A 23,828-nucleotide genomic window follows, 5' to 3' on the forward strand; every position below is an offset into this window, starting at 1 on the left:
TGCTCAAATTTTGAATAATTAGCTTTATCTACATCCCCAGCTTTTTATTTTGGCAACTTGAACAATAGGGCACAAACACATTTGATTCCATGCTGTCAACCATGATTCCTAGTGGCAAGCATAACATTAGTGGACTGGTGGAAATGAAGTGATGGCCATATTCTTATTCATCTAGCAAAGTCTATTTTCTAATTTTCAAGGATTTTACCTACAAATTACAAAAGTTTCTGTTGTTGATATTTTGATCTGATATTCAGGACATGTATGTTTATGTGTATTTATATGGATATATATATGCACACTGATATGAGTTTTTGGCTTTGTATTTATGTTTTTACTTAAAAGTGAAGACGAATGATTGTAGTGTTGCACTGTATTGATGTAGGTCCCTAAAACCACGTTTATGCCTTTTACAAAAGCCCTGCTGTGAGATTCCCAGCCCACAACTCATGAAGTGATGCTTTTGCCTTTGATTAGTGGGACTATTCTTTTTCAAGGAAAAGCAGGATTAGTTGGGGACGAAAGGCCTTCCTGTACAAACCCATAATGCTTGAAAAAGGAAGCAAGGAGAGAGATGATGACAACAGAGGTGAGCAGTGGGATGAGCTTGGGAAAGTTGGGGTTACAATTGACATTTTTCTGCTTAAGTTCTTCTTTGGTCCTGGCAACCTTGCATTTGCAATCATATGGTTCATACCCATTGTTTTCTTTTTATATGTGTATTCTGTAATTAATAAAATATGCTTACAAAAGAGAAGTAGACCTAATCTTTGGAAATTCGAATGCAAATTTTTATTGTGTATCTAGATATTTCAGTTATCTATCTGCATTATTAACTATAAGTGATCTCATTTCAATTGTCATCAGTATAAGCTTGTATAATCTGTGTTCTAACAGATATCGGACTTGTCACAGCATGCACTCCATCAGTCCACGTCAGGCTTCCGAAGTAGTAATAGTGTTCACTTCATGGGTGGTGGTCTTAGAGCTACATATATTGTTGAGAATGTGTATAAATATAACTCCCACATTGGAAAAATATAACTTTGCTTATGAGTTTATAAGGGTTTGGGCCACTTCATCCATTGCCAATTGGTTTTGGATGTGAACCCCAGATTACTTTATCATGGTATCAGAGCGGGTTACCCACGTGTTTGGTTTCAGAGATGGCCACACGTGCTCACCGTCACCCAATATAACTTGTCCACGTGTATGGCTTGAAAAATCGCCACACGTGAGGGCGTGTTAAGAATGTGTATAAATATAACTCCCACATTGGAAAAATATAACTTTGCTGTTTATAAGGGTTTGGGCCACTTCATCCATTGCCAATTGGTTTTGGATGTGAACCCCAGATTACTTTATCATATATGCCTGGAGGAGGGTCAATTTGTGCTTTATATATCGACTTGACAGGACCAACATTCGATACCATCCATTCCATATTGTAATGGATGGTAAGTCCACATCGAGAATGGAAGTAATGGAGCATGCTGTGATTTTTCCAACAAGCTGTGAGATAGCTGTGGTGTTGTAGCCAACAGCACAAAGGTATTTTATGTAGTCATGTGTGTTCCCATGTCATATATGAGTCCAGGGTTTGCTGCCTTGTTTGGGTTCACTAGTCCTCCTCCATAATCAAATGGATCCGCGAGCTTCTGCAGTGACCCTTCAGAAGAGATAGGTTCTCCGAATGGTTCAGTCTTCCATGCTGCGAAAATTTATAATTTGTTATAATTCGGGACCTATTGTTACATACAATTTCATGACATTGATGATCGCTTGGGAGCCAACTAAAATGGTCTTAGAGATGAACCTGTTGTTACTAGTGCTGATTTGATTGCGGCAGGAGGCCAATCTGGGTGCAATCACTATGCCAAAAAATGCTTTAGACCATACCCCTCAGACGACAGAAGAGGTTTTTTCTGTTGTCTGATTTTTTTGAGCGTCTTCAGACGACAGTTTTAACTATTTCTATTGTCTAAATAGTATCAAAATCAATACTAGATCAATTTTTTCAAGTTTGTTGTAATTTAGAAAACTCAGACAACAGAATTCTGTTGTCTGAGTAAATGAAGAAATTATTTCTTCTTGTGTGGACAAAAGACTAGATCAATTTTTTCAAGTTTGTTGTAATTTAGAAAACTCAGACAACAGAATTCTGTTGTCTGAGTAAATGAAGAAATTATTTCTTCTTGTGTGGACAAAAACCTTTTTTTGGCTGAACTCACTACTACAGAAACCTAAATTAGGGACACATGGGTTTTGGATACAATGACATCATTTTTAAAATGCGTCCTTGTATCACACTTAGGACGTTCTAGATTTTATCCAAAACACGGGGAAGAGCATGGCCACCCAATCAGCTAAACTAAGGCGCCTCTGAGTTTGGTAAGGTCCTAGGTTCGATTCGCTGAAACCTAGATATAGAGAAGAATAATATAGAAGTATATATATCAGTCTCCCAAATCACGGCACTTTGCAGCAAAATTGAAAGAGAAACCTAAATTTTCACTTTCCCGGGTTCTCCAAAACTTCCCTCTCTGAGTTTCAATTTCCCACCATGGAATATCGCCAAATTCACTTTAGAATTCACCCCGTTCATTTACTCAAACCCAGGTATCAGAGTAGAAGAAAAGAAGAAAAAAGAAACCGAGCTTTATCAATGTGCTCTGATGCTCAATCACCCATCGAGCATCACTGACTTCGATCTATGGCTTTTCTTCCTTGCATAGTCTTCTTTTGCTGTTCTTAAGTGCTCAGGCTATATCTGGTTCCAGTATACTCTTACAGTTCTCTACTCTGAAAGGTACCAACTTCTCTCGCTTTTTTCTCAAATAATTTCTTCGAGTTTCTTTGTAGGATGTTTGTTTTGGGATTGATATTGATGATTCTGAAGTGGGTATCTGGGTTTTCTGTTTATACTGGGCTGTACGACCTTTGCGTTCGTGTTCCTGTACAAAAACTTCGTATTTTGGCTTGAAACTTTTATATGTAAAAATAGACGTCCTAATCGTTCTTTGGTTAAAATTTCATAAAATTCCAGTCCGTTTTGAAGTCTACATGATTGTCCCAATTTGGGATAGAGGTACAGGATTTTCTGCCGACAGAATTAAAAAACGTCTTGCAGTCGTCAGTTGAAAGGCCAAATGATTTATTTCAGTCTTCATATTTTTCTGGGACGTTTATCTTTGTGTTTAGTTTATTTTTACAAATTTTCAAGAATTTATATCTTATAGTTATTTTTATAAAATTCGAAAATCATCTGAACCATGCTTGTTTAAGTTGAGAGATTTGTTTCGGTTGCGGTTTCAAGGGAAACCTTTGGGTTCATGGAATTATGGTTTTGCTCTCAAATTTTTAACGTGTTCTAGCTGTTGAGTCTTAAATGGTTTTGTTAAATTTCAATAATTTTAAGATGGTATTGAAACCTATGGAGTTTTTGGAATATCCATTGACAGTGACAGTTTTAAGTCTGGGCAGCAACAGTGGTCGTTTTTGGAAAATTATTTGGACACGTTTTTGCTCTTCTTTTGACTTGATATTTTTACAGTAGATACTTGAGGTTGTCTAGTTTTATCTTGTAAATTTTCAAGGGGTTTAGTTTATGAGTGTAGCAAGTGAGATTTTTCATTTGGACATAGGTCCTGCTAAGGTGCTTTTAACGCAGATTGTAAGGTTCTAGTTCGTGTCTCATTTTGAGTGTTTGTTTGCTTTAGGCTGAGAAATCTCAACTTAGGATGCCCTGCCGGTTGCTGGTATAACTTTTTCAATTGAGGTAAGTAATTCTAGACTCTTCCTGGGATCACAATAAACATATATGTGTTATTGTCTTGTTGTGGTTTATACGTTCGATGTTTATGCATGTGTACAATTGTGTAAACTCCTAGTTTGGTAGTGAAACTAAGCAGATGTATATACATACACAGTGTATACATATACAGATATATGTTTAATGACATGAATAAATGGTTTGTGCTCTATGTTATGAGAATTAGAAAACAGGTTAATTTATGTATAAATGTTTGTTATCTAGAAAGCTTTGTGTTCGTCGTGCTCTTGGTAGGCATATGGAGCTTCTGTCTTGTGTCTCTATATTCATATGGAGACTGATTGGTACATGTGGGAGGGCCTATCGATGATCACGATAGGAGTCTGGCTCTAGCCTTTGGGTGTGAGTATTTGTTCGGGTGAATGTAAGTTCCTCACTTGTACTGTTCCACTTTTGTGGTGTCGTCGACGGGCGACTTATGGCTCATTTGTGTTTGATAAGTTAACAAGTCCTACCAAGTTCATAGTATGATTTGATGTCTTTTGAAGTTTGTAAGTTATGGAAGACTGACTGCTAAATGCTTTAGGGAGTCTTTCATTGTTCCTTTAGTTTGCCAATGACTTATTTTGTTATACACACACACACACACACACACATATGTATATTATTTGCTGGTATGGCACATTCTAGTTTACTTACTGAGTTAATCTCATTATTAGTTTGTTGTTGTTTCCAGGTGATGATCTTGATGTGTCTGATGCTTAGAGGAGTTGGCAGCGATATTAGCTAGGTTGGGGTTCTTGAGGAGCTTAATGTTTATCTTCGCAGATATCCGTAATTTCCTTAATGTAAGTCTTTTGGCCATAAGGGCCAAGCTCTTTATCTTTTCAATCTTCTCCATTTTTTTTTTCTAATTTTAGGTAGGAAAGCTTAGTTGTTTCTATTTTCCCACATGTTGAATACTTAATGAGCATATATTATTGGCCTTTGAATATTAGCTTGCATCTTTCATATAGACTTTGTTCTTTGATATGATGTATTTTAAATACTTAGCCTTCTGTCTTTTTCATCAGGTGGCTAGTGGATGATGATGTTGTACAAGATTATGATTACCAAGGTTGTTTGGTTCTTTTATACTGAAAAGTAATTCTCTCTCAACCCTGTCCTTTTGGTGTCAAGTTCAAGCTCTTTTCTAACTCTTGTTTTGGGTGATTAACTCTTGTTTTGTTTCCTTTTTCCTATAACTGAGTTGGCCTTTTTTGTTATATATTTCCTAAAAGTCATTCGTTGTTTCTTTCCATTTGTGAATGTACAGATGGTTTCAACAATGAAGAAGTCGGTCTTTGATGAACAAACTAACAAGGCCTTAAGGAAATTGCAAAAGAATGCTCAAAAGAAGAGAAGGCATCATGATGTGGTTCGAGCTGAATGGGCAAATCATGTTATACAGTTCTAACTTTGGTTCTGTTTAAGGTAGATGAGTAGCACTTAGAACTGCTTTTGTGCATTTATATACAACTGATGGAAAGTGTTGATGAACTTAAATTATGCATGCAGTTGCTCTATCTAGCTACTCTTTCTTTACCTTATAGGTTTTTGACTTGATGCACTAGGTAAATGATCGAGATAAGATGGTTTTTTGGTTCTCTCGATCATAATGTAACTGTTGGCTAGGTTTAGAGTTGGAACTATGGATTGTATTTTGGATGATGTTGATGCAATTAATGAAACGTAGCCATCATTTTCAATGCTGATTTTAGTCCAATTTTATGGTTTTGATGATTGTAAATAACTGAAGTTGAAATGGTTGAAAGGCAACAGATATATGAAGGTTTATGTTATATCAAGAAAATACAACACAATTTATGTTGTATCAAGAAAATAGAAACAACAGAAACAAATGATCATCTGTTGTTTCTACCAAGTTCAAACAACAGAAAAGTAGAGTTCAAAGAGCTCTCAGACAACAGAAATAGGTGGTTGATATGTTGTTTCTACCAAGTTCAAACAACAGAAAAGTAGAGTTCAAAGAGCTCTCAGACAACAGAAGAAGGTGATTGATATGTTGTTTCTACCACGTTCAAACAACAGAAAAGTAGAATTCAAATAGCTCTTAGACAACAGAAGTAGGTGTTGATATGTTGTTTCTACCACGTTCAAACAACAGAAAAGTAGAGTTCAAAGAGCTCTCAGACAACAGAAGTAGGTGGTTAATATGTTGTTTCTACCAACTTCAAACAACAGAATTATGTTGTTGCATACGAAATCAGTCAACATATAACTGTCGTTGTTCTTCAAATCAGACGACAGAAGCATCAACTAAGCTTAATATTAGTTCAATCAAACGACAGAAACAACAAAAACTCCGTCATCTTACATTAACTACATCGACAGTTATTTTTGAATCCGTTGATGAAGTGAATTTCCAACAACATTAATATGTAGTTGTATGGTGTTTCAGACGACAGAACTTAAACTGAATCTGTCGTCTGAGTAGCTTATAAACGACGGAGAATATCTGTCGTCTGAATGGCTTAGAGACGGCAGCCACTTAGACAACAGATTTTTACTTCATCAAACGACAGATATGGTCTGTCGTCTGAAGCATTTTTTGGCATAGTGAATGCTTTAAAAAGTGCTACAATGCCTGTAATATGGGGAGTTGCCATTGATGTTCCTGAACGCAAGGCGAATGCTTTTAAAAGTGCTACAATGCCTGTAATATGGAGAGTTGCCATTGATGTTCCTTAACTGAAGGCGAACCCTCCATCCATTCCAGGATCAAAGGGAGAACTAGCTTGCTAATATATTCACACCAGCTGCGGCTGTATCAGGCAGTCTCAACACACAGCCATATATTAGTTGACTCGAAACTAATAAATAATTTAAGTTTAAATGTCAGTCTGATTATTTTACAGGTCTAATGTTGTAGGACAATGTACCTTCAAAATGGCTGGAGCAACAGGATTAGGCCCCCGGGAAGAGAAGTAGACTACTTTGGATGATACAAGCTTCCCCACTAGTGTCTTAGAAGGGCTCAATTTTACTACAGGAGATCTGTGAACCACAGAGAACAACCTAAGCTTCACATGCTTGACAAAGAAAATGATGATTCTAGAAATGACGTATGTACCTGGTGGAATGAATGTAAAACAATATCTGCGTCCCAAGTTCATAGTCTACTATAACATATGGGAAGTCATTGCTGCATGGAGTCAAGCGATTATTCGAATGCTTTGCAACAATCACCCCAAGTCCACCTGTCCTTCTCACAGCAGATGTAGCACTTGCTGCTACAGTTATGATCCATGGTGCTACAATCCCAACTGTCTGAGGAGAAGGTCCGGTATTATCTGCAGCGCATACAACAGTTATACCCTTGGCCACTGCATGGAATGAGCCCGTGGCAATTGCATCACGATTATCAACATCTGCAAACGTAGGAATGAAGTTCCCAATTAATGGATAGTGACCACACACCAACCCTATCATGTATGGCTTCATCAAAAGCTTTTAGCATATCTTCAGCAGCACACACTGAAACTGGTGCAAACCAGCATACCTTGTACACAGCCAAATGAGCGCGGGGTGCACCCCCACCGTGGGCTAATCCTAGTCCGAGGCCTTTGTAACTTGCATTGGCCACAAAGGAACCAGCTGCAATTGTGGATGTGTGTGTGCCATGTCCCATAGCATCTCTCGGGGACAAGAATTCCGGATATTCAGTGGTGTTGAAGGGTTATTCTTTGTCAGCAACGTATCCATCTACGAACCACTTTGCTTCTATAATTTTTCTGTTGCAGTCTGTTGTTGCATTAACTCGCTCTCCGGATTCGCATTTACCCTTCCACTGGGTAGGGATTAGTCCAATCCCCTATCATTTAACAATTTTGATTCTGGTCATATTCCTGTGTCAAGCACACCAATGACAATCCCTTCGCCCATCTCAGTGTCATGCATGAGATTGGTGGGAGAACGACCTCGAGAAGAGAGGCCAAGGTGCTCTCAACTCCTTGTAGTTTGGAGCTTAGGAAAGCTATTGGGCATGACATGAACAACACCAGATAACTCTAATTAGATAGAACAGAAGGAATTCCAATCATTATACATTGATAGAAAAATGGCATGCCCTATGAGGCTTACGCATCCAATGTAAAAGTATCTGCAATCTCCTTGGCTTGAGATTCTGTAAGCTTTGCTGCGAAGCAGGAGAAGCCATGCTTGTAGCTATAGAACATTGATTCAATAGCTGCTTCTTTGCTGCAGCATATAAGGATGTGTAACCAACCATACATGTCATCAATCATTTCAGTGTGCTTGACGGAACATTTCGTTATGTCACATAGAAATCATAAACTCTGTTTTCATGACTTCAAGACACAAAATAGGAAAACCAAGTACTCTTATTTGATTAAATTCTAAATGTTGAAGGAAAATCAAGTTTAGTGTGCCTTATCAAACTAGGAGTAGCAATAGGAGAGAAGGTTCTAGATTTCCCAATCCTACACGGATTGGTATTCCTTGTAACATTAGAACTAGTACTTTGTAATCCCTATATATAGGGCTCCTATTCTCAATAATAATACACATCTCTCTCTACAATTCTCTCTCAATTCTATTATCCTTAAACACGTTATCAGCACGAGCCCTAAACCACAAAAGCCAAAAAGCCAAAACCCGAAAAGAATTTCATATCGCCAAAACTGCCGCAGCCCCTAGCCCGTGCTAGCATCGCTGCAGCCTGCCCCTCGTGCGCCCCTGCGCACACTGCTGCTCCGAGCGCCATTGCGCCTGCAACCTTGCACAGCAGCCCCCGCTGTCCTGCGAGCTGCTCCTGCAGCCACACGCCCCTGCGTCGCTGCCTGCTGCCCCCTACAGCTCTGCCGCACGTATGCTGCTCCCTGCAGCACCTGTTGCGCCGGCTGCTACCTCCTGCGCGCCCATGCGCCTGCAGCTTTGCGTCTAGCAGCTGCCACCCCTGCAGCCTTACTGCACCTCTCGGCCCAGCTTCATCCTGCAGCCCCTGCTGCACATATAACTTGCTGCTGCACGCTGCTACTCAGATTGCTTCGCTCCATCACGCCTGCATCAACACGCGCGTGATCCAAAACCAACAAGTAAGTATCCAAAAGAGTAAGTTTTGAAGTTCCTAAAAATTTGAAATTTATATTTCTTCTTCTTTTCTCGGGGACTTGAAAACCTCCATTCTTCTACATCCCACATTTCTTATAACGTGGGTTCGATCATTGAAAAGCGGAATCGTGGGGATTCACGCAATTAACGAACTAAGAGCGTTCGTAAGACTTCGGACTAAGAGCGTCCGTAAGCATCGATTTAACGAACTAAGAGCGTTCGTATGCTACGGACTAAGAGCGTTCGTGAGCATCTATTTTGACCATTCAAACATCATTGTTTCGGTCTAATCCAATTATTCTTGGAAATCGATTTCTTGGTAGCATAGCTCGGAAATCTTATTTATATTAGTTTTCGTGGAAGCATTGACTCCGAAACTAACTTGTTCTTGTTTCATCTTTCTGGATGTCAAACATGAACAAACTCGATTTTGTTCCATTGGATTATGCAGGCAAAAGGTACTTAACATGGGTCACTGATGTCGAGATCCACCTTATTGCCCGTGATTTATTGCATACAATCCAAGAGCTTTGTCCTATTGAAACAGCTCCAGACCCTCAAACTGAGAAAGATAATTCCAAGGCACTTGCCTTCATGAAACGTCACATGGATAGTGACCTACAGTTTGAGTTCATAAATGAGGATAGCGCCATAAAGCTTTGGCATGCGCTTCGCGAACGATATGGCAATGTTCGTGACTCCATACTTCCGAATACAGTAGCAGAATGGAAAGATCTTCGCTTCTCTGAATTTGACACTGTCATGCAATTTTATTCGGAAGCTTTCAGCATCAGAGCAATGATGCGTCTCTGTGGAAAAACAATCACAGAAGACCAATTGATTGAGAAAACCCTCAATACCTTCCCCGTCTATGCTATGAGGTCCTCTGACTTACTCCGGACTCATGTAAATGCAAGACGGATCACAAGTTTTCAACAGCTTATTGAAGCTATGGCCACTACTGAAAGACATGGCAATGAACTTGTGCAAAGAAGATTTGATAGGCTTCAAGATAGCTATCAAGAGCATCGTCCTATGGCTAGAGAAAGTCTCCATCGACGTCATGATCCATACGATCGGAATGCTCAAGAAGGTAATCGCTCAAGGCGACAATCACACGACCGTAGGAGGCGTGATTTTGAGGGACATAGGGTTGGACACCATGGAGCCAACGTTGGCCATGGGCACCACTTTCCAACGCCACCAGCCCTAGGGACTATGCATATTGCGCCAATGCGCCTCAATCAAGGGAGAATCCTCTTTATGGTGTCTATTTCTGATATGGAACGTCTGATCAATGGACCTGAATTTGCAATGTACCTACGAAGGTAGTCGCATCATGGTGATCAAGACATCGAGTTCACAAAGACTTTAAATCTGGCGATGCAGATAAAATGCCGCAGATTTTTATTTATAGTCTTTTCCAAGAATTATGTAAATGGCAATTATGCCTTAAATCAATAAAATGACTTATTGTATTCACTTTTTCCCTCTAGGCGTACTCAAGAGTACTTGTGATGTCTAGGCAAGGTTTGATCTGAGAGAACGGTTTTAAAAGTGAGCAACGCTCCACCAAAATCTCGCCTTACCTTACCTGGTCACAACTAAATTGAAATTACCGAACGGATTGAGTGACTACGATTTGTCTACGGTTTGATTTTTATGTTGGATTAGATTTTGGTCAAGAAACTTTGATGTAATCATTGGCTATTATTAATAAAGTGTCGATTTCTTTTATCTCATGTCTTGGATATCTTTTTCGACTTTATTAGCTTCAAAGATGTAAGAGCCAATGGTTTTCATGTGGAAACACATTGTGAGAATGGACAAGAGTTCCTTTGCATCACCTCTAATGACTACGGACATAAACGAGTCTTAGAGAAACTTATGTGTCGCTCTAGTGGGTTGTATGCAACCACTATTCGAGTCATTGACTCCAACCATGTCATGAGAGATGATTTATGGGATTCCGACACATATAGGCTTTGGCACGACCGTTTGGGACACCCAGGTCGTGACATGATGATCCATATATTAAAGACTTCACACGGACATCCCTTTTTCAGAACGAAAGGAAGTAAAACTCGAAATTTGGATCAAGGAGGAGCACCTGCGCCTCACGGCGCCTTCCCCTTTCAAGACCGGCCACCACTAGCCGGCGCCGCCATCCCCCTGCGGCTCAAGGGTGGCTTTGACGCCACCTCTGCTCCCCTGACTCTAATTTCTACTTCTAAAGTCAATTGTGACTTCATGGCTGAACCAAAATCCTCATTGGTTATTCCTAAAGCCCATTATTCGTTCTGCAAAGCCTGCTCTTTAGCAAAGTTAGGATCGAGACCATCCTATGCAAAGGACACTAAAGAAAATATACCATTCTTGCAAAGAATCCAAGGTGATATTTGTGGACCTATCCAACCACTATGCGGACCATTTCGATATTTTATGGTGTTGGTTGATGCATCGACACGCTGGTCACATGTCATGCTATTGTCCACAAGGAACGCTGCATTTGCTAAACTCCTAGCACAAATCATTAAGTTAAGGGCTCACCACCCTGCTCATCCTATTAAGTCTATAAGATTAGACAATGCTGGAGAGTTTACATCAAAGACTTTTGATGATTATTGCATACCCATTGGGATTGATGTTGAACATCCTGTTCCTCATGTTCACACCCAAAATGGTCTTGCGGAAGCCGCCATTAAACGACTACAAATGGTCGCTAGGGCATTGGTAATGCGCACCAATCTCCCTATTTCTGCTTGGGGCTATGCAATATTGCATGCAGCTGTGCTTATTCGTCTGAGGCCCACTGCCACTCCACCATTTTCTGCGTCCCAGATGGTAACTGGGTATGGGCCTAATGTCTAACACTTACGCATATTTGGGTGTGCAGTATATGTGCCTATTGCGCCGCCACAGCGCACCAAAATGGGTCCTCAACGACGATTAGGCATTTATGTTGGATATGATTCTCCAACGATTATCCGCTATATAGAACCCTTGACAGGCGATCTCTTTACCGCTATATTTGCGGATTGTCACTTCGATGAGACAGTCTTCCCGTCGTTAGGGGGAGATAAGAACATAAATGTTCAACAGGAACGACAGGAATTGTCGTGGTCTGTCCCCACTCTGTCTCATCTTGATCCCCGAACCGCACAGTCCGAAACTGAAGTGCGGAGAATTCTCGATCTTCAGAACGTAGCAGAATCGATGCCTGATACGTTTTCTGATATCGCTTAAGTGACGAGATCACACATACCTGCTGCAAATGTGCCTGCAAGGATTGATGTCCCTAAAACTAGAGGACATGACGCTAACTCAAGAGGATTTGAGCATGGCGCCAACGTCCCCTCTCACAGTGATGGTGACGTTGTGGCTAGGCCCATGGCTCCTGCCAGGAAGCGCGGGAGGCCTATAGGTTCGATGGATTCTCGCCCAAGAAAGAAAGCGAGTTTGGCACAAAATAATCCATTAATCATCGATGTGAATAATCTATCTCATGAGAATATTCCGGATTATGGTTATGTCCGAGAGACATCATTGGGGGACGCTCCAATGTCAGAACCAACTCCAGAGAATAGAGAGATCTCCATAAATTACACTAGTGTACATGAGATGATGGATAGAAATTCTATGGTAATTGATGATGCGTTTGCATATCATGTTGCAAAAGGAATCATAGAATATGATGATATCGAACCTCGCTGATACGCTAAAAGCAAGCGCGCAATTTAACCCTGCAAAATGTAGTTGTTAGTATAGAATAAGTAGGGATCGTTCTATTCCGGGGATTGAGGGTACACCTGTCATTGTCAAACAATTAAACAATTAAAATTAAAACAAAGTATAATATTCACAAATGTATTCACAAAATATAAACATTTTACACGAAAAGGGGGGATTTTGTTTTTGGTTTTTTTTGAAAATGAAACTAAGTTAACAAAAACAATTAAAATGCAAAAACATAAAAATACGAATGGAATGAAGGAACAAAGATCAAAACCGAAACTTATGATTAAAATTGATTCAAACCCTAATATTGTTCATCTAAGTCATGAGAAAGGAGTTGATCATGTGAAACATTCGAAAGCAAATGAATTCCCATTTTTTACTTTTCAATGCTAATTAACCTAAGCGAAAGCACCTAGATTAATCCTATCAAACATGCAATCAAACCCTAGAAAGCTAGTCAATCATGTCATGTTTAACGCATTACACATAGAGAAAGGCTATCAACTCAAGTGTACAACTTAGTATGGAAAAGTCCACCTAATTGCAATTCTCTTTAATTAAATTCGATCTTTGTACAAAACCTTTACTACTTTGATTCAAGTTTACACAAAACGAAAAGTCGATTTCATGTTCTTAAACCTAGCACCATTCATATCGAAACCCTAAGTGTTTGCAACCACATAAGATTAAAATACAAAAGTTATCTATAACGCAAATTTAATTAAACAAACCCACATAAGCAACTCTCGAATCACAATATATGAATCTGAAAATTCTCAATTAATCATAAAAATTCCAGAAATAATACTTTGTTCAAACATATATGTCAACTAGTTCATAACCAACGAAATTCAAAGCAAAGGTTACAAAGGAGAATAGGATTACACCGTGGATGAAGATGAGATGGATGATTCACGTTGTGGATTCTTGAAACTCGAAAGCAAGCTTCAAGGATGGCTATGGATGGAAGTGCTCACGGCTTCTCTTCTTCTTCTTTGGCCTTGCTTGAACTCGTGGAGATGACTAAACTTGAAACTAGAGGATGGAAAGGAAAATGGAAAGGAAATGGAGAGACAAAGAAAATGGAATGGATGAAGGAATGTCTTTCTTCTTTGTTGTAGCCTCTATTTATAGGCTACCAAGCAAAACTATTTGGATTTAAACAAATGATGATATGTTAGGTTTGAGCATTTAAACATTAATGGAATTTATTAGGTTTGAATATTTAAACACTAATGGAATTTGTTAGGTTTGAGTCACTTTCTACTCATTTTTCCTTCAATTAATTCTCCACCAAGACTTCAGATTTTGCCCGTGACTTCTTCATATGAAATGATCCATCATGAGTGTAGATCATTCTGTAAAATTTTCAGAATTTATCTCCATGTGTTTGGGCCGGAATTTCTGCTGGACTCCTTACAGGTCCAGTTTTCCAGTTTTGCTTCTGCAGAACATTGGGCTGACTGTTTGAAGGCCTTCCACTTCTGTTTGGCTCTTGCACTCTTCATAAGAAATGTTTCTTAGGATGTCTAGAATGGATCTGGAAGGTTTCAGCTCATTTGAAGTTCATTTGGTCAGGTGGTCGCTCCTTCTTCCTTGCTTGGCTTGGTTTCTCCTAGCCGGAGTAGGAAAATGTGTAAAGTTGACATTTTTAGTGCATTTCCATTTTTCTCCATCATTTTATGGACCTAACACTTATTTCATCATCATCTACTCCAATGTACCTAAAAATAAAAATTGAATTAAAAATCGATTCGTTAAGGAATTAACTAAGCAAAATGTGAGGAATTAACTATTAAAATATCACATTAAAATGCTCCTATCAAATTCCCCCACACTTAGCTTTTGCTAGTCCCTTAGCAAAATCAAAAACTAACAAACCAAAAAGACTATGACACAAAACAAAGAAACCAACGAAAAAATTGACTAAGTATGGAAACAAAAACACAAAGACTCAAAGAAACCAAAAACGTAAAACACAAAGCAAAACACAAAGAAAAAAAAAAAAAAAAAAAAAAAAAAACGTCACACATAAAAGAGTAAATTCAAAGACAAAGACCATGATGTTGACATCACAAAGACCTCTATTGCCCTTTAACATATTGTCTCAGAAATCTCATACTTTCAAGACACCAAGATTAGCACTTAACCAAGAATCACATCATCAAGATATTCAAGAGGTAATTACAAAATATAATCCACATATAAGCATGTAAGACTTGGGAGTAAACAATGGTGGTGAGTGGAGCTCAACATATTTCAAACAAGTCATGATTCAAACCTCACATGGATATATCACTCTTTCTTCTCTAAGATTCAAGGCTCATGCTTAAAAGCTTATAATCACTCAATTATATGTGAGAGAAAATATTTTGAGGCAATCAAATAGCTCACATATATAAGAAACAAAAAGCACTTTGTGAATATAATTTTTTTTTTTTTTTTAAAAGATCTCATGAAAGATATCAACTACTTGCACGAATGGACCCAAGCCATATGTTCAACTCTTGTAACTCATCTCCACATCAAAGGCTGTCCCATCTTAAGGATCAAGAAGGTCTTCTCAAAGGTTGTAATGGGGCTAAGGCTCAAGGTTTTAAGAAATGAAAGGGTAAGGAATTTTAACAAAGTATCCTAAAAACCTAGCAGAGCTCATGTTGATGTAGAGAGACTTCTAGAAATCCACCAAGGCATAACGTCATACTCATGAGGCTTTATAAAAGGGCTTAATGTCTTCATCTTCATTCTAAACTCCCTTTGATTCTAGTGAATTGGACAAAGACCAAATTTTTCGATAGTGGGCCTTCAATTCAAAACAATCTCCAAACTCACCAAGTATGGGGGACTAAAATCCATAAACATTCTTTTTTTTTTATATTTTTTTATTTTTATTTTTTTATTTTTTTTTATGGACAAGTCTACCCCCACACTTGAATTTTCACCTCTTCTTAATCCTTGTCACCATCATGTAGTAAGTCTCAAAAGATAGCTCCACTAAGTTTTTAGAACAAAGGGTAGGATTATAACTATACTAAGGTTCAGGGGTTAAGGATTTTTAGGGTGATGAAAGAAAAGGCTTAATGTAGGCTCAAAGGGGTTTATCTAAGGGGGTCCCACGACGGGCACAAATAGGGACACAGGCTTATTTGGCAATGGTGGTAGTTCCTAGGTGCCTCTATCCTTTCCAGAATCAGGGCCATGTATTGACAAAACGTCTTAACAAGCACAAGAGCGAATTCTAGCATTCTCTAGTCCATTAAACTTAATCTATGGCATGTAATCAATCAAGATGAAAGAATAATGAGATCAACAGAATCATCACCAAGAAAATAAGAGTATAATTCATTTTTTTTTCCATTAATCACTCAACAAAGAAAGGGCACATGGCTCAAATTCTCACAAGGGTTATTATGAATCATAACTTATCATCCACATGTTCATATTCTGTACCAAAGTTACGCATGCACCATATCTACTACACATTCATATGCTTTTCATAAATCATAATTAACCAAAGAATATCATCAAATATTATCCCAATCTTGTGATCCTCTTTTAGCCTTAATTTCAGAGATATAAGCTCATCCTAGACAGTTAAAAGGGCATCCTATGACTCAAAAATAAAAACAAAGGACTAAGACTCAATAAATAAAATCAACGAAATTTTTTTAATTTTTGACATTTTTCGATTTTTTTGTATTTTCCAATATATCTGACTCAAAATAAAAGACTCAAATATAAATCCCTTCCCCCACACTTAAATATTGCATTGTCCTCAATGTAATCAATCATAAGCATGCAATGAAACAAATAAGCATAGATAGAAGACATTTATGAAAATAAATCCTAAAATAAAAACAAAAGAGAAAAAATTAAAAAATAAAAAGAGATAGGGAAAGAGAAAGCAAATCTGTGTAGGTAGACTCCTTCACAGCTACTTCTGAATTGGGTTGCCTCCCAAGCAGCGCTTGAGTTTAACGTCTTTCAGCCAGACAGAATAGAAATTAGAAAGTTAGTAACTATAATTAACTAAGAAATACAAAATATACAATTTGGGAGATATTTTTTTTTTTATTTATTTTATTATTATTTTTTTATTTATTTATTTTTGTTTTTTTTTTTTTGTAAAAAGCTGAATTTAATAAGACTGAATGAATGCATTTTATTTTATTATTTTTTTATTTTTTATTTTTTATTTTTTTTATTTTTTATTTTTTATTATTATTATTATTATTTTTTAAAATATAGGACTCAAAATGAAAGACAAAAATATTTATAGGATTCAAAATGAAAGACAAAAATATAAATCCCTTCCCCCACACTTAAATATTGCATTATCCTCAATGTAATCAATTAAAAGCATGCAATGAAATAAGTAAGCATATAGGGATGGAATTTACGAAAATAACTACTAAAACAAAAAGAAAATGGAGGAGTAAAAGGGGAAGAGAAAGCAAATCTGATTATATTCTGAATTGGGTTGCCTCCCAAGCAGCGCTTGTATTTTACGTCTTGCAGCCAGACGGTACCTACATTAAATAAAGTTAGTAACTTAATATTAACAAAGAAATACAAAAAAAAATAAATAAATAAATAAACAAGTAACTATGAATTACAAACTACAAGTATAATTAACAAGTATTTTGTACACAAGACACAAGTTAGGTACACAAGTGAGTAAAAAAAAAAACATGAAAAATATTTACACAAATGTTTTTTTTTTTTTTTTTTTTTTTTTTTTTACCTTAGTGTATCACAACATTTTGTTACATTTTCTTTTGTCATAAATATTATTGATATCAAATCTAATTCCAAGCGGTAAATCAAGTGGACATGCGGCCCAAGTATAGTCGCCTAGACACAAAGTCCCTCCTACATCCGTTGGGCAACCTTACTGAAATGGCCAGGTAGGGGAGGACGAACACGAGAGGAAAAATCCATTTTGGCATGAGCTAAGCCCATTTATAAGCACTTCTGGATTCAAAAACCCGTCATGAACGTTGTCCCCTTCCTAGACACCATCTCACATAGGATATTCTTACTAGGATGTAAAAGGTCCTAAGTGTGTTAGACAGTTCAATGAATGTTAATAAAGGCCGCCATCAACCTTAAGGGACCTGAACTAGGTACCAATAAGGGGTTTAGGCCAATATTAATAAACACGACTTCACCTATTCCTTCTTTAATTTACAACCTACAATTAAATTCGTATTCAACAATAAAAAAAAACAACCTAGTTAATTTAAACTAAGTATCAAACAGTTTATATACAACAATTATAAACAAAAACAAGTGATTTTTCAGTCCCCGGCAACGGCGCCAAAAATTGATACGCTAAAAGCAAGCGCGCAATTTAACCCTGCAAAATGTAGTTGTTAGTATAGAATAAGTAGGGATCGTTCTATTCCGGGGATTGAGGGTACACCTGTCATTGTCAAACAATTAAACAATTAAAATTAAAACAAAGTATAATATTCACAAATGTATTCACAAAATATAAACATTTTACACGAAAAGGGGGGATTTTGTTTTTGGTTTTTTTTGAAAATGAAACTAAGTTAACAAAAACAATTAAAATGCAAAAACATAAAAATACGAATGGAATGAAGGAACAAAGATCAAAACCGAAACTTATGATTAAAATTGATTCAAACCCTAATATTGTTCATCTAAGTCATGAGAAAGGAGTTGATCATGTGAAACATTCGAAAGCAAATGAATTCCCATTTTTTACTTTTCAATGCTAATTAACCTAAGCGAAAGCACCTAGATTAATCCTATCAAACATGCAATCAAACCCTAGAAAGCTAGTCAATCATGTCATGTTTAACGCATTACACATAGAGAAAGGCTATCAACTCAAGTGTACAACTTAGTATGGAAAAGTCCACCTAATTGCAATTCTCTTTAATTAAATTCGATCTTTGTACAAAACCTTTACTACTTTGATTCAAGTTTACACAAAACGAAAAGTCGATTTCATGTTCTTAAACCTAGCACCATTCATATCGAAACCCTAAGTGTTTGCAACCACATAAGATTAAAATACAAAAGTTATCTATAACGCAAATTTAATTAAACAAACCCACATAAGCAACTCTCGAATCACAATATATGAATCTGAAAATTCTCAATTAATCATAAAAATTCCAGAAATAATACTTTGTTCAAACATATATGTCAACTAGTTCATAACCAACGAAATTCAAAGCAAAGGTTACAAAGGAGAATAGGATTACACCGTGGATGAAGATGAGATGGATGATTCACGTTGTGGATTCTTGAAACTCGAAAGCAAGCTTCAAGGATGGCTATGGATGGAAGTGCTCACGGCTTCTCTTCTTCTTCTTTGGCCTTGCTTGAACTCGTGGAGATGACTAAACTTGAAACTAGAGGATGGAAAGGAAAATGGAAAGGAAATGGAGAGACAAAGAAAATGGAATGGATGAAGGAATGTCTTTCTTCTTTGTTGTAGCCTCTATTTATAGGCTACCAAGCAAAACTATTTGGATTTAAACAAATGATGATATGTTAGGTTTGAGCATTTAAACATTAATGGAATTTATTAGGTTTGAATATTTAAACACTAATGGAATTTGTTAGGTTTGAGTCACTTTCTACTCATTTTTCCTTCAATTAATTCTCCACCAAGACTTCAGATTTTGCCCGTGACTTCTTCATATGAAATGATCCATCATGAGTGTAGATCATTCTGTAAAATTTTCAGAATTTATCTCCATGTGTTTGGGCCGGAATTTCTGCTGGACTCCTTACAGGTCCAGTTTTCCAGTTTTGCTTCTGCAGAACATTGGGCTGACTGTTTGAAGGCCTTCCACTTCTGTTTGGCTCTTGCACTCTTCATAAGAAATGTTTCTTAGGATGTCTAGAATGGATCTGGAAGGTTTCAGCTCATTTGAAGTTCATTTGGTCAGGTGGTCGCTCCTTCTTCCTTGCTTGGCTTGGTTTCTCCTAGCCGGAGTAGGAAAATGTGTAAAGTTGACCTTTTTAGTGCATTTCCATTTTTCTCCATCATTTTATGGACCTAACACTTATTTCATCATCATCTACTCCAATGTACCTAAAAATAAAAATTGAATTAAAAATCGATTCGTTAAGGAATTAACTAAGCAAAATGTGAGGAATTAACTATTAAAATATCACATTAAAATGCTCCTATCACTCGCTCTGTTGAAGAATGTCAACGAAGAGCAGATTGGCCTAAATGGAAAGATGCGATCCGGGTTGAATTGGATTCACTAACAAAGAGACAGGTATTTGGGCCTGTAACACAGACACCCCCAAGTGTAAAGCCTGTTGGCCATAAATGGGTCTTTGTTAGATAGCGTAATGAGAAAAATGAGGTGGTAAGATATAAAGCCCGCCTCATGGCGCAAGGTTTCTCACAACGCCCTGGAATCGACTACGAGGAGACATATTCTCCCGTAATGGACGTTATAACGTTCCGCTACCTTGTCAGTTTGGTAGTTTCCGAAAAACTTGACATGCAGCTTATGGATGTGGTTACAGCATATCTCTATGGGGATCTAGATTCAGAGATATATATGAAGGTTCCAGATGGACTTCAATTACCCAAATCAAGTGGCTCTAAACCACGGAGCGCGTTTTCAATAAGGTTAAAACGCTCACTATATGGATTAAAACAATCCGGACGGATGTGGTATAACCGTCTAAGTGACTACTTGATTGGGAAGGGATATATTAACAACAAAATATGCCCATGCGTGTTCATTAATAGAACAAGTTCTGGATTTGCAATCGTAGCAGTTTATGTCGATGACATGAACCTAATTGGAACTCTAGATGAGTTGAAGGAAACTGCTAAATACTTGAAATCCGAATTTGAGATGAAAGATCTTGGGAAAACACGGTTTTGTCTCGGTGTAGAACTCGAGCACCGTAGTGATGGGATTTTGATCCATCAGTCTGCATATACTCAGAAAATCCTAAGGCGCTTTAATGAAGATAAAGCAAAGCCTGTGAGTACTCCCATGATTGGTCGTAGTCTTGAGCCCGGAAAAGATCCGCTTCGTCCAAAGGATGAGGACGAAGAACCATTAGAGGCCGAAGTGCCCTATTTCAGTGCAATAGGCGCATTATTGTACTTAGCTCAATGCACAAGACCGGATATCTCATTCGCAGTGAACTTGTTAGCTCGACATAGCTCTGCGCCAACACGCCGCCATTGGATTGGTGTAAAGACAATCTTTCGATACCTAAGAGGTACGATTGATATGGGCCTATTTTATCCCTACAGAGAGAAGAGGAATGACGGAAGAATGGGATCGGACCCCATTAGGCATGGAGCCACCGTCCACCATGACAAAGTCGCCGGCCATATTGCCGCCGACGCCGCCACCAACACCAAGGGTGGCCGGCCTCACCCTACTCCCCTCCATCAAAACGACAATGATGTTTTGATGGGATTTGCTGATGCAGGGTACCTCTCTGACCCTCACAAAGGTCGCTCCCAAACTGGTTATGTCTTTACCATGGGAAGCACTGCGATATCTTGGAGGTCTACAAAACAGACCCTTGTTGCTACTTCCTCGAATCATGCAGAGATTATTGCTCTACATGAAGCCGTTCGTGAATGTATATGGCTAAGATCTGTGATTCGACATATTCAAGGAAGTTGTGGTTTGAAGTCTACCACAGATGAACCTACATGCATTTATGAGGATAATGCAGCTTGTATTGAACAAATGAAGTTAGGTTTCATCAAAGGCAACAACACCAAGCATATATCGCCCAAGTTCTTTTATAATCAGCAACAACAATCACTTCTAAAGATTGAAGTGAATCAAATCCGATCAGAGGATAATGTAGCGGACTTATTCACTAAGTCGTTACCTAAATCCACCTTCGAGAAACATGTGAAGAGCATCGGATTGAGAAAGTTATCCGAACTCCCACGATTGTAGCAATCAGGGGGAGATATCGACATCAGGGGGAGTTATGATGTCTACATGTTCGATCTCGAAGAGTGAAGGACGTGTTGTGCTCTTTTTGTCCTTCGACCAGGGTTATTTTTATCCCACAGGGTTTTTGTTACCTGGCAAGGTTTTTAACGAGGCAATGGATGAAGCGTCACCACCAAGTTTGAGCGGCACAAGGGGGAGTGTTGAAGGAAAATCAAGTTTAGTGTGCCTTATCAAACTAGGAGTAGCAATAGGAGAGAAGGTTCTAGATTTCCCAATCCTACACGGATTGGTATTCCTTGTAACATTAGAACTAGTACTTTGTAATCCCTATATATAGGGCTCCTATTCTCAATAATAATACACATCTCTCTCTACAATTCTCTCTCAATTCTATTATCCTTAAACACTAAATGATTTTTTCACACTCTTCTTTGAGGTACATTTATAGCATACCTCCCAACAATTGACGCCAGAATCTCATTATGTAAACTAGTTACAAGCTCAGGATCTTCATGCTGCTTTTTACCCATATAAACGATGTGAAGCTAATTATCACATTCACATAGACAAGAATTACAGTTAGGCATCTACACTTGACAGAGTCAAGAGGCCGGGAACTATATTTCAAGTTTCCAAGGAACTTACTCGACTGCTTTCGGCGTCAATGTACTGGTGCAATGAGGGTGTTGTGGCCATTGAGAACTAACAGATCGAACACTGGCTATCACTAATAGTAAAGCCTTGTTGCCCTTGTTTTCCTTCCAAAGGGAGCCCATTATTATCCATCTCTGTAACCCAGAGAGTGAGATCGTACATATGATGAAATGCTATGTTTGGGACATTGAGCTTGTATATATGTAGATAAGTTTTTGTAGAAAGTGATTTTCATTACCTTTCTTATTACAATTATGGGTTAGATACTGCTTACTCCCTATATTTATAGGGTTTCATCGTTTTAGTCTCTGACCTTCGAATTTCACTTAAAAAGTCCTGAACTCCCAATTTCCTCCCAATTGGTCCCTGCCGTCAAGCATCCGTCACTCCTAAAAAGTCTATTATACCCTCAATTACTTAAAAAAAAAAAAAATCTCTTACTCTTTTTTTTTTTTTTTTTTTTTTTTTTGCTTTTTACCTCTTCTTCTTCCGGCTCTCTCGCCTCCTTTTGTTCATCTCCTCATCAAGATGGTTCCAATCCACAGACCTTCAAGAGGTGAAGTGAAAAAAAGAAATAAAAGAGAGAAAAAAAAAAAAGTAAGTGAGGGCATGATAGACATTTTCAGCAACTTTAACAGAAAATTTTGACGGCAGGGACCAATTGGAAGAAAATTGAGAGTTCAGGGACTTTTCAGGTGAAATTCAAAGGTCAGGGACTGAAACGATGAAACCCTATAAATATAGGGAGTAAACAGTATTTAATCCTACAATTATACAAGTTATATAGCAGCACAAATGCTACTGTTACAGAGAGATTAAATTGCAATTACAACATATGTAGAGCAAATCGGAAACTGTTATGCATTTACAACAAATATACAGTGAATCATAAACTGATGCTAAGTTATGGCTTGATTGCAGCCAATGAGTTATTCTCTCTAACATCCCCCCTCAAACTGGACGGCCCTGGACGGACAAGTTTGTGAGTAAGAAGAGCATGACGGTGCTTATGAAGTGGTTTGGTAAGAAGGTCGGCTGGCTGATCCACGGATGGTATAAAGCAAACGCGATGACTACCAAGAGCCACCTTCTCACGTACGTAGTGATAATCAAGTTCAATATGCTTAGTGCGGGCATGGAAAACCGGATTTGAAGCCATGTATGTTGCACTAAGGTTATCACAATGTAAAAGAATAGAAAATTGTATCCGAGCACCCAGTTCATAAAGAAGGAAGGCTAACCAAGTGGTCTCTGCACTGGCATGAGAAATAGACCAGTATTCAGACTCGGCGCTGGAGCGAGCAATGGTAGGCTGCTTTTTGGAACACCAAGAGATCAGGTTAATTAGTACCGAGATAGCAAAGATAGCCAGAGGTAGAGCGGCGAGAATCAGGACAACCAGCCCAATCACCATCTGAATAGGCAGCAAGATGAGTAGGTTGATGTTGTCGACTGAAAAACAAGCCACGATCAAGAGTGCCTTTGATGTAGCGAAGAATGCGTTTGGCAGCAACCAGATGTGGTGTGCGGGGCTGACTCATGAACTGAGAGATGGAGTTGACTGCAAACGCAATGTCAGGGCGAGTGAT

General features: G+C 38.1%; 1 pseudogene; it reads right to left on the reverse strand.

The window, feature by feature from the left end:
- Positions 1–812: 812 nt before the first annotated feature.
- LOC133744999 (subtilisin-like protease SBT3.6) lies at positions 813–22,281 on the reverse strand (annotated as a pseudogene).
- Positions 22,282–23,828: the final 1,547 nt, after the last annotated feature.

The sequence above is a fragment of the Rosa rugosa genome, chromosome 4 (genome assembly GCF_958449725.1).
Source record: "Rosa rugosa chromosome 4, drRosRugo1.1, whole genome shotgun sequence".
Taxonomy (NCBI): Eukaryota; Viridiplantae; Streptophyta; class Magnoliopsida; order Rosales; family Rosaceae; genus Rosa; species Rosa rugosa.